The 10,049-nt window shown below is 36.6% G+C and overlaps 1 non-coding gene across 1 annotated transcript; it reads left to right on the top strand.

Moving 5' to 3' along the window:
• Positions 1-8,677: 8,677 nt before the first annotated feature.
• On the top strand, positions 8,678-8,839 carry LOC141419973 (U1 spliceosomal RNA). The gene has a single exon (XR_012444698.1). It is a non-coding gene; the product is annotated as a U1 spliceosomal RNA (small nuclear RNA).
• Positions 8,840-10,049: the final 1,210 nt, after the last annotated feature.

The following is a 10,049-nucleotide window of genomic DNA, read 5'->3' as shown; positions in this document are numbered from 1 at the left end:
GCCAGAAACTGCACTCTTAAGGATATGACCCAGGTTTCTACAAAAGCACCTACACATCCATGTTTATTGCAGCACTATTCACAATAGCTAAGCTATGGAAACAGCTAAAATGCCCCACTAGCAACAAATGGATTTTTTAAAAATGTGGTATTTATACAGTGGAATTTTATTCAGCCACCAAGAAAAATTAAATTTTTAAAAATTTGTGCAGGTAAATGGATGGAACTGGAGAACGCCATCAGAGGTGAAGTTAACGAGGTTCAGAAGTCCAAAAGCTGCATGATTTTTTTAGGTGGAATACAGACCTAATAAAAATACAGCAATATTATGAAAAACAGGTCACACTAAGGGGAGATCAAATACAAGAGGAGGAATATGGTTGATATACTCTCTATACAAGAGTGAATATAGAATTTTTAAACTTACTGAAACTATCATAAGAAAAGGACTAAGGTAGAAAGAAGAAAAACAGAGGCGAGGAACCAATTCAGGTTATATTACATATATACACAGAAATGTCACAAGGAAACTCCCTGTGTAGTTGTCTCAAACAAAAATGTCATTTTTACTTCTGCAATATTGGAGAAGAAGAGAGAAGAACAGGTCTTGCCTTCGGTTGGGAGTGTGCTTAGGAGGGAGAGGGGGAAAGGGCATAGGAGGTTGAATACTGTGTGCACATGTATGTAAATGCAAAAAATGATACCTGTTGAAACTATCCCAGGAATGGGGACGAGGGGATAAAAGAGAATGGTGGAGGGGGTGAATTCAGATATGATATATTTGATATATTGTAAGAACTTTTCTAAATGTAAATGTATTTATTTTATTTCTTTCACTTACATTATTGCACTGGATATGAATCCAAATGCTGGTTTGCTTCATTAAGCAAAATGTGGGCTACATATTTCTCATCTATAGCCTTGATGATGATGACGTATGTTTATTCCATTCCTAATTTCTTTAGAAATATTATTCATGGATTGATGTTGGATTTTGTTAATTTTTTTTCATCTATTGAAATGATCATTTGATTTTTGTCACAGATTAAATTTATGTGCTTCGTTACACTTATCGATTGCTGTATGTTAATAGATCCTTGCATCTCTGTAATGAAACCAAGTTGATTATGGTATATGATCTTTTAACTATGTTGTTGAATTTAGTTTTAAAATATTTTATTAAGAATTTTATATCTACGTTCATTGAAGAACTTTTCTATAGATTTCTTTTGTGTTGTGTACTTCTGTAGTTTTGCTATTTGTGTAATGCTGGCTTCATAAAATGAGTTTGTTAACATTCCTTCCTTTGCTATTTTATAGAATACATTGAAAAATAACTGTATTACTTTATTTTTTAATTTGTTGTAAAATGAGCAGTGAATCCAACAGGTCTTCATCTTTCTTTGTAGGGAGACTCTTTATTACTGCTTCATCTCATTGTTTATTGTAGGTTTAAGTTGTTTATGTCATCTTGGTTATGTTGGTATGTCATATGTGTCTTGAAATGTACACAGTTTTAGATTTTCCAATTTATTGGAATGTATGTTTTCAAAATTGTCACTCTAATGATTTTCTGGGTTTCATTGTTATCAATCATAATACAGATTATTTCATCTCTAATTTAAGTATTCTTTATATTTCCTTTGCATAGTTTGGCTTAGCCAAGTGTTTATATATCTTAATTATTTTTTCTAAGAACATGTCTTTCATTCACTCATCTGCGTCTCCACTTCATAAATGACCACTCTGATTTTTATTCTTTCTTCTTTTTTTTTTGGTTGATTAAGTGCTTCATCTATTTTTATATTTTAATTTTTATTTGATCATGTTTATATTTACTTACATGTGTATACATATTTGGACCTCTTCCTCCCCTGACCTCCCCACTTCTGGGAAGAATATGTTCTGCCCTCTTGTTCTCTGACTTTGTTAGAGAGAAAACATAAGAGCTAATAAGAAAAATGTATTCATTTTGCTAGTTTGAGATAAAGATAGCTCTACAAAGACATTCCCAGCGTTGTTACCATGCATATCTGTATTACAACCCATATTGACTTATCTCTACAAGATCTCTTCACTGCTTCTTAGTACCCTTCCCATAGTGGCCTCTGTCAGTTCACGATTACTTTATTGGCTTCTATACAGTGAACATATCAACAATTTAGAGGTTTTAGGTTTCCTTCCCTTTCCCTATTCCTCTTGTGCACGGTTTCCATTTAGTGTGTGACCCATTCCAATAATATTTCTGCATTTGTTTTAGGTCTATAATCTGCATATGAGAGAGAACATGTGACTTTTGGCCTTCTGAACCTTGCTAACTTCCGTTTACCTGAAAATGACAAAATAGAATGAGTTAGGCTGTGTCCCTTCTCTTTGTATTTCATAGGAAGGATTAAGGAGTGTTGGCATAAGTTCTTCTTTAAAAGTCTGGTAGAATTCAGCATAGAATCCATCAGGTTATGGACTTTTTTCTTTTGGGCGACTATTGCTGCTTCAATTTCATTATATATTATACATCTGTTTAGGTAGTTCATTTCCTCTTGGTTCTGTTTTGGATGGTCATAAGTATCTAGAAATTTGTCCATTTCTTCAAGATTTTCCAATTTATTTGAATATAGGTTCTCAAAGTAGTCTGTAATGACTCTCTGGATTTCTGAGGTGTTTTTTGTTATCTCTCCTTTTTCATTTCTGGTTTTGCTAATTTGGGTCTTTTCCCTTCTCATTTTACTCAGATTTGCCAGGGGCATGTAAATCTTCTTAATTTTTTCAAAGAAACTGCTTTTTGTTTTGTGATTCTTTGTATGGATTTTTTGGGTCTCTATTTCATTAATTTCAGCCCCTATTTTTATTATTTCTCTCCTTCTGCTTGTTTTGGGTTTTCCTAGTTCTTGTTTTTCTAGGGGATTGAGTTTGTAGCATTAGGTTGTTTATTTGACATCTTTCTGTCTTTTTAATATATGCAGTTATTGCTACAAACTTTCTTCTTAGGACTGCCTTTGCTGTGTTCCATAGGCTCTGGAAGGTTGTGTTTTCATTATCATTAACTTCCAGGAACCTTTTGATTTCCAGTCTTATTTCCTCTATGACCCACTGATCATTGAACAATATGTTATTCAGTCTCCAATTATTTGTGTGGTTTCTGCTGAGCTTTTTTGGGTTGAATTCTAGTTTTATTGCATTGTGATCAGATTGAAAGCAGGGGTTTATCTCTAGTTGTTATATTTGTTGAGGCTTGTTTTGTGCCCTAAGATATGGTCTATTTTGCAGAAAGTTTCATGGGCTGCTGAGAACAATGTATATTGTGCTTTGCCAGATGAAATACTCTGTAGACATCAGTTAAGTACATATGATCTGTGGTGCCATTTAGGTCTAGGATTTTTGTTGATTTTTTTCTCTGGATGACCTATCTATTGGTGATAAAGGGGTACTAAAACCTCCTGCAACCACTGTGTTGGAGTGTATGTGTGCTTTTAAGTCCTTTAGTGTATGTTTGATGAAATTGTGTACATTGATATTGGGAGCATATCAGTTAATAATTGTTATTTCCTTTTGATGTATTGACTTTTATTAGTATAAAGTGTCCTTCCTTATCTTGGTTGACTAATGTAAATTTCAAGTTTACTTCGTCTGATATATGTATTGCAACTCCTACCTGTTTTGGGGGACCATTAGGTTGGTAAATCTTCTTCCAGCCTTTCACCCTAAGCCAGTGTTTATTTCTGTCAATAAGGTAGATCTCTTGTAAACAATAGATTGTCTGATCTGCCTTTTTAATACACTTTGCCAAACAGTGTTTTTTGATGGGGGATCTGAGTCCACTGATATTCAGTGTTATTTTGATAGGTATGTGATAATTCCTCCCATTTAGTTCTTTTGGTTGTTTAAGGATTTGATTGTGTGCAGCTGAATCAATTTTATTCTCTGATTACTTGTCTTTTTCTTCTCGTGGGGTTTAGTACTTCCTGTCCCCTTGTGGTTTTGTTTGTTTTAATCTTCTGTGTGCAGAATTCCTTGTAGAATCTTCTGTTGTGGTAGCTTGGTGGTCATATTCTGTTTTAGTTTCTGTTTATTGTGGAATACTTTTATCCCTGTGTCAATTTTGAATGGTAGTTTTGCTGGGTAGAGTATTTTAGGATTGAAATTATTTTCATTCAGTGCCCGTTATACTTCTCTCCATGCCCTTCTTGCTTTTAAGATCTCTGTTTAGATATCTGCTTTTATTTTGATGGGGTTACCTTTGTAAGTTATTTGCTTTTTCTCTCTCACAGCCTTCAACATTCTTTCTCTGTTCTCTGTGCTTGTTGTTTTAATGATAATATGACATGGAGAGGTTCTATTTTGTTCAAGTCTGTTTGTTGTCCTGGAGGTTTCCTGTTCGTGAATGGGCAAAACTTTCTTGGGATTTGGGAAGTTTTCTGTTATTATTTTATTGAGTATATTACATATCCCTTTGGCTTGCACCTCTTCTCCTTATTCAATAACCATAATTCTCAGGTCCAGTCTGTTGATGGACTAGCTGTGTTCTTGTGTATTCCTTTCACAGCTCTTAAGTTGTTTATCTAAGTGTTCTTCTACTTTTTCTTTAATTTCTATTTTGTCTTTGAGCTCTGAGATTCTGTCTTCTACTTTTTCTAGTCTGCTGGAGTGGTCTTCCACTGTGTTTTTTGTATGACTATAGGGACTTTTTATTTCCAGGATTTCTGTTTGATTTTTTCTTCTGAGGTTTTCCACATCTTTGTTCAATTCATCTTTTGTATTTTGTGTTGTCTTCTTTAATTCATATATCTCCTTTTTTTCATAGTGTCTTTTGTTACAGTTTGGTGTTTGCTGAAATCCTCTGAGTTTGTTTATTTTTTTCTGTGTCTTCCAGTGTTCTTTTTTTTGGTATATTGAAATTTCTCGAGAGTATCTTACACCTTCTGGTTAGCCATGTCTTGTATTTTCTCCACGATTTTCTCAGTGATTTGTTCCATAATTTCTTCCTTGAGGAATTTTATGTGGTCATAACTGGGCTCTTTAGTGACATTTATTAGTGTTCTGTTGGGGACAGAAACTGAGTATCCATTTTCTTCATTTCCCACCAAAGCCTCTATTCAATTATTTCTTTGCAGAGTGTCATTTCCATCCCTTCTTCTTCTCCCAATTGCTCCACTTGGTACTGTGCAACTATGTTCTTCATAGGCTAGTTGGTGGTTTTAACTGTCTGTTTTCTTTCCCTTGACTTGATTTGTGTATTGTGGTTGACTTTTTTATGGCTAGGTTGATGTACGCTTTCTGTCCTCGGCCTGGAGGTAGAAATTAGCAATAACAAATTCACAGGTTCAATGCCAGACAAGTTGTTTACATATTATATAGAAAATGCCTTGGTGATAATATCTATACACAGTGGGAGTTGGAGGTAATGGTAAATAATCTAGTGATAGAAACTTGGATAATTAGTAATGGTGGCACAAAAAGGGTGGGGCAGAAAATAGGGGGGAAGAGGTATGGTGGCTGCTTGGTGTGTTGACCCATATGTGTGTCAACGTGTATTTCTGCTATTGTAGTGGAGGGGCTTGTGTCAGGGATTGCAAGGGTTTGCAGTGTGTGCAGTTGGTGCAGTAGCCTAGTCAGAAGGTAAAGAGTGTGTACAGGGGAGAAGTAGTGTGACAGGTTAAGGAAGGATAGGAGGGGAAGCCAAAGATGGAAGAGTAGATGAGAAGGTGCAGAAAGAGTAGTTGGGAGGGAGAATAATGGATTGTAGTAAAAGACAAGGTCATAAAATGAATGGGGTAGTAATAGGGATAAGAAAATAGTAGTGGTAAACTTAATAATACAAATCAAGGGAAATAAAAACACTAGGTACAACAATGAAAAGTTCAGTCTGCTCAGTAAAAGTTCTGGACTTATTCCTTTGGCCTCAAACCTGGTATTGGCACTTGCTATTCTGGGCTTTATGGGAAAGCATCCTGCCCCTCTTGCCGGGCAGCTTGGGTTAGAGATGGCTGGATGGATTTTTTCTTTCTTTTTTCCCCTGCTTTCCTTGTTCTTATGGGGCTTCTGTTACAAGTGGAAGCTCTGATGTGGTCTTACCAGGTGACTGTCTTGTGATTTGTATTTGCTTCCTTCTGTCCACAAAGGAGGTTGCAATTGGGGCTTGAGGTAACACACTGCCAGTTCATGCAAGGTGTTCAGAACTGTTATTGTTTTCACCAAGCAGCTGTGTTGCCCTACAGCTTCAACATTGTTTGTTCAGCTCCTTCCCCAGCAAGGCAGGGCACATCAGTTTTGAGTACTGCCCTCAATCTCAGGAGATTGGCTGAGGGATCACCTTCAGCCCTGCTTTGGGACATTGACTTGTCAAGCCACCCCAGCTCCCAGCCTTTGTGCCTCACCTCATGTTTGCTCAGTGCTAGTTTGCCTGCTTTGGGAGCTTGGCTTGTCACTCCAACCCCTAGTCTCAGTCTTTGTTACTTTTACTGCCTTCATTTACTGAGTATTCATCTCTTTGCCCCACCCCAATTCACTGGGACAGGTTCTGCAGACCACCCCAGCTCTGCTGTCACTTTTAGATTGCAATTCACTCTTTATGCTTTTCAGTTTTGTTGGGGGAGGATTCAATCTGCCAATGGTCTGCACTGGATTATGTTCCCAGGGCAGGGGTAGAGGAGTCATACATGGTCTATATTGGTCGCTTGTTCATTCTGCAGGTTTATGCAAGCAGCTTTGGAATCAGCCAGCAGGGAGAAATGGTGTGCAGTTTTTCTCAATGTGGCAGGGTGTAGGGGGAGGCTGTCTATGGGTTAGGGGTCCAGTATGTTGCAGAGTTCTGTTCAGATTGATGCTTTGTCTTCTAAGTGAGTATCAGGTGGCTGTAAACACTCCACTTGATCCTGGGTGTTAAGTAGAGCCTGGTTGGTGGTGATTCAAGTCAAAGGTGCCTCTGATGTCTATTGCCTCTCCTGCCACTGCAGCCACCACCAGTTCAGCTTTTGGCAGGGACCAGAGACATCCAAGGTAGCAGATGAGGGAAGGAGTCCACACTGAGGCAGAGGATCTGTGCTGCCTCAACTGAGCAAACCACTGGACATCAAACCACTTATTATTTCTTCTATCTACTAATTTTGTTTCTGACTTGTTCTACTTTTCCTAATAACTTAAGGTGCATCATTCATTCATACATTTTATATCTCTCTGATTTTTTGAATGTAGACATTATAGTCATATTCTTCCTCTTACTATTGCTTTTGGTGCATCTTAAACATCTGGTAAGTTGTGCTTTCCTTTTCATTTGATTCTTGGAGTTTTTGATCCCCTCTCTGATTTCTTCAATGAGTCACTGATAATTCAGAAGTGTCCTGCTCAATTTCCACCTGTTTGTGTATTTTCTGTAGTTTCTCTTGCTGTGAATTTAAATTTTTTTCCATTAAATTCTGCTAATATGCAACAAATTACTGTAATTTTTTGTATCTGTTAAGACTTAATTTATGTCCTAAAATGTGGTCTATTTCAGAGAAAGTTCAATGAGCTGCTGAGAGGAATGAATGTTCTAATGCTATTTGATGAATATTCTATAGACTTCTGTTAAGTTCATTTGATCTATGATGTTATTTTACACCAAAGTTGCTTATTTTATTTCTTTAATCTGGATGACCTATCATTGATGAGAGTGAGGGTGTTGAAGTCAATCATTGTCATTATGTTTGGAACTATCTATCTCTATATGTTAAGTAATGTTTATTTATGAAATTGGGTCCACCAACATTCATTGCATATGTAATTACATATATACATATATTTCTATATACTTATATAGAAAATATATATTATATAAATATATATAATTATACTTATATTTTCTTGATGGAATATTCTCTTTGTTAATATTTAGTGATCTACTTTATCTCTTCTGAATAATTTTTGTTTGAACTCTTGGCAGAGAGAGTGTAGCTAGTTCTTTTTTGCTTTCATTTGCTTGGTGTTTCCTTTTATATTGTTTCACTTTCAGTCTATCAGACTTTGCGAGTCAGAGGTCTCATAGACAGGAGACCAGTGGGTCTTGTATTCTAATCCAATCAGCACATATGTATTCTTTTTGATGGTACTGGATACTGAGCTCAAGACTTCACACTTTCAAGGCAAAAACTCTACCCCTTGAGCCATGTCTCTAGTACTTTTGGTTTTAGTTTGTTTACTACATAGTGTCTCACATTTTTACACAGATCAATGTTGGACTGCTATCCTCCTACCTTTGCCTCCAAAGTGGCTGGGATTAAAGGCATGTACCACCATTCCTTTTTTGCAAGAATCTCAAATTTCTTGAAAAATTTGTCATCCATATTGCTAAACTTCTCATCCAGTCTTGATTGAGTTCCTTATTTCATTCATTTCTACATTTAATTCCTCTTCAAGGTTAATGATCATTTAAAAACTAGACTCCTAAATTACTTGCCAGGCATTAAGTCATTTTGGTACCTTTGAATTAAGTCATCAAGTTTTGAAATTTTGAAAGAGTCATATTGGCTTACTTTTTCATATATTTTGTGTTTCTGAATTGAAATTTGCACTATTAGATTGGATACCTCTTTAATTTTTTTTAAGTGGGAGTCTTTTAGTGCACAGATTTCTCTTGAGTTAACAATCTATGCTATCACTCAGAGGAGAGAAAATGAAGAGCAATTCCAAAATGTACCATTCACAAGCTTACCTTGTAGGGTAGATACTATGACCACAAAGGTGGTTTTCCAAGGGCAAGACTTAACCATTACACTCCAGATCTGCTGACTCCTGTGATTTCCCAAAATGTAGGATACTTTACTGCATAATTTGTGATAATAGGAGAGTGCATTTGTAATCTTCCCTGAAATATAAAATTCAAAAATTCATAAACTATCCAGATATTTAAAATCTATAAAAAGCAACTGAATATACCAATTAAAAATAGAATTAGAATATGTACTGAATAAAATAGGAATTTGAAAAGTATTCAGTCAAATATTGTTAATAACTGATCAATAAAAGGAAGGGGTGAGGAAAAGAAAAGAGAAAAGATAAGCTGCAAGATAGGAAACAGAGGAAAAATAAATATATAGGATGCTAGCATAAGAAACAATACTGTGAGATTACATGATGAAATGAATATAGAGCAATACAAATCACAACAAGAAATATAAGGTCAGTCAATAATCCTCCTGATTTAATATAGGGTGATGGTAATTTGCTTGTTTTATTCTTAGACAAGTCGTTTTGTAGTCTACTTAGTGTGGGATGCTGGTGCTGGAGTGTTGATCCATTTTCTCTCTGAAATCCAAATATATTAGACTAGAAAGGCTTGTTTGCAGACTTAGTCCTTCCCAGCCTTTCTTGTCAGGGCACACATGCTACTACTCATATTGTTGGGCCAAATTCCTTCCAAGTTTTCCACATGTAGGCCTGGAAATGAGAATTTAGTGGCCATCCTCCAAGTGCCCTCCTCCCCCCCCCATTAGATGCACCTTTGAACCAAAGGTAGTCTGCTAGTGAGGATTTAGCATGGGAAATTCGTAAGCAGAGGTTGTGTTTCCACCAAATATTTTTGGGTTCCTGACAGCATAGAAAGCAGTCAGAAAAGAGCAATTTGCACTGGTGGGGCAAGGCATGTAGTACTGAATGTTGCTACAATCCTGACTATACAGTTTTATGTCCTAGCACTCCCACTTTTACTAACATACATCTGGTCTCCCCCGTCTTCTCAGAGTTCAGACTGTATCTCCTCTAGTGTACTCACCCTCAGCTTCCCTCTGCATTTATGGTATCTACTTTATACCCAATTAGATCTGTGGCAGTATATCTGGGTTCAATTATAACCAATTTCTTGTGCATACACTGACTCAGGACAGGGTCACTTGCTTAGCCAGTGAAGAAGGAGAGGCCTTTGGGGCTTGGAGGTGTAAAACTGCAGGGATGTCTGCCCTGTCTGGCTCAATGCTTTGACTTCAAGGACCTCACTAAGATGATTCCCCACTACTGCAGCAGTGTGCAACTAGAAAGTGCAAGGGACCCCTTCTCTGGTATGTGATCTTCGTGTGTGCT

This window comes from Castor canadensis, chromosome X, assembly GCF_047511655.1.
Source record: "Castor canadensis chromosome X, mCasCan1.hap1v2, whole genome shotgun sequence".
NCBI classification, from domain to species: Eukaryota; Metazoa; Chordata; class Mammalia; order Rodentia; family Castoridae; genus Castor; species Castor canadensis.
The sequence above is the reverse complement of the archived record's forward strand: the minus strand, read 5'-3'. Positions and strand labels throughout refer to the sequence as shown.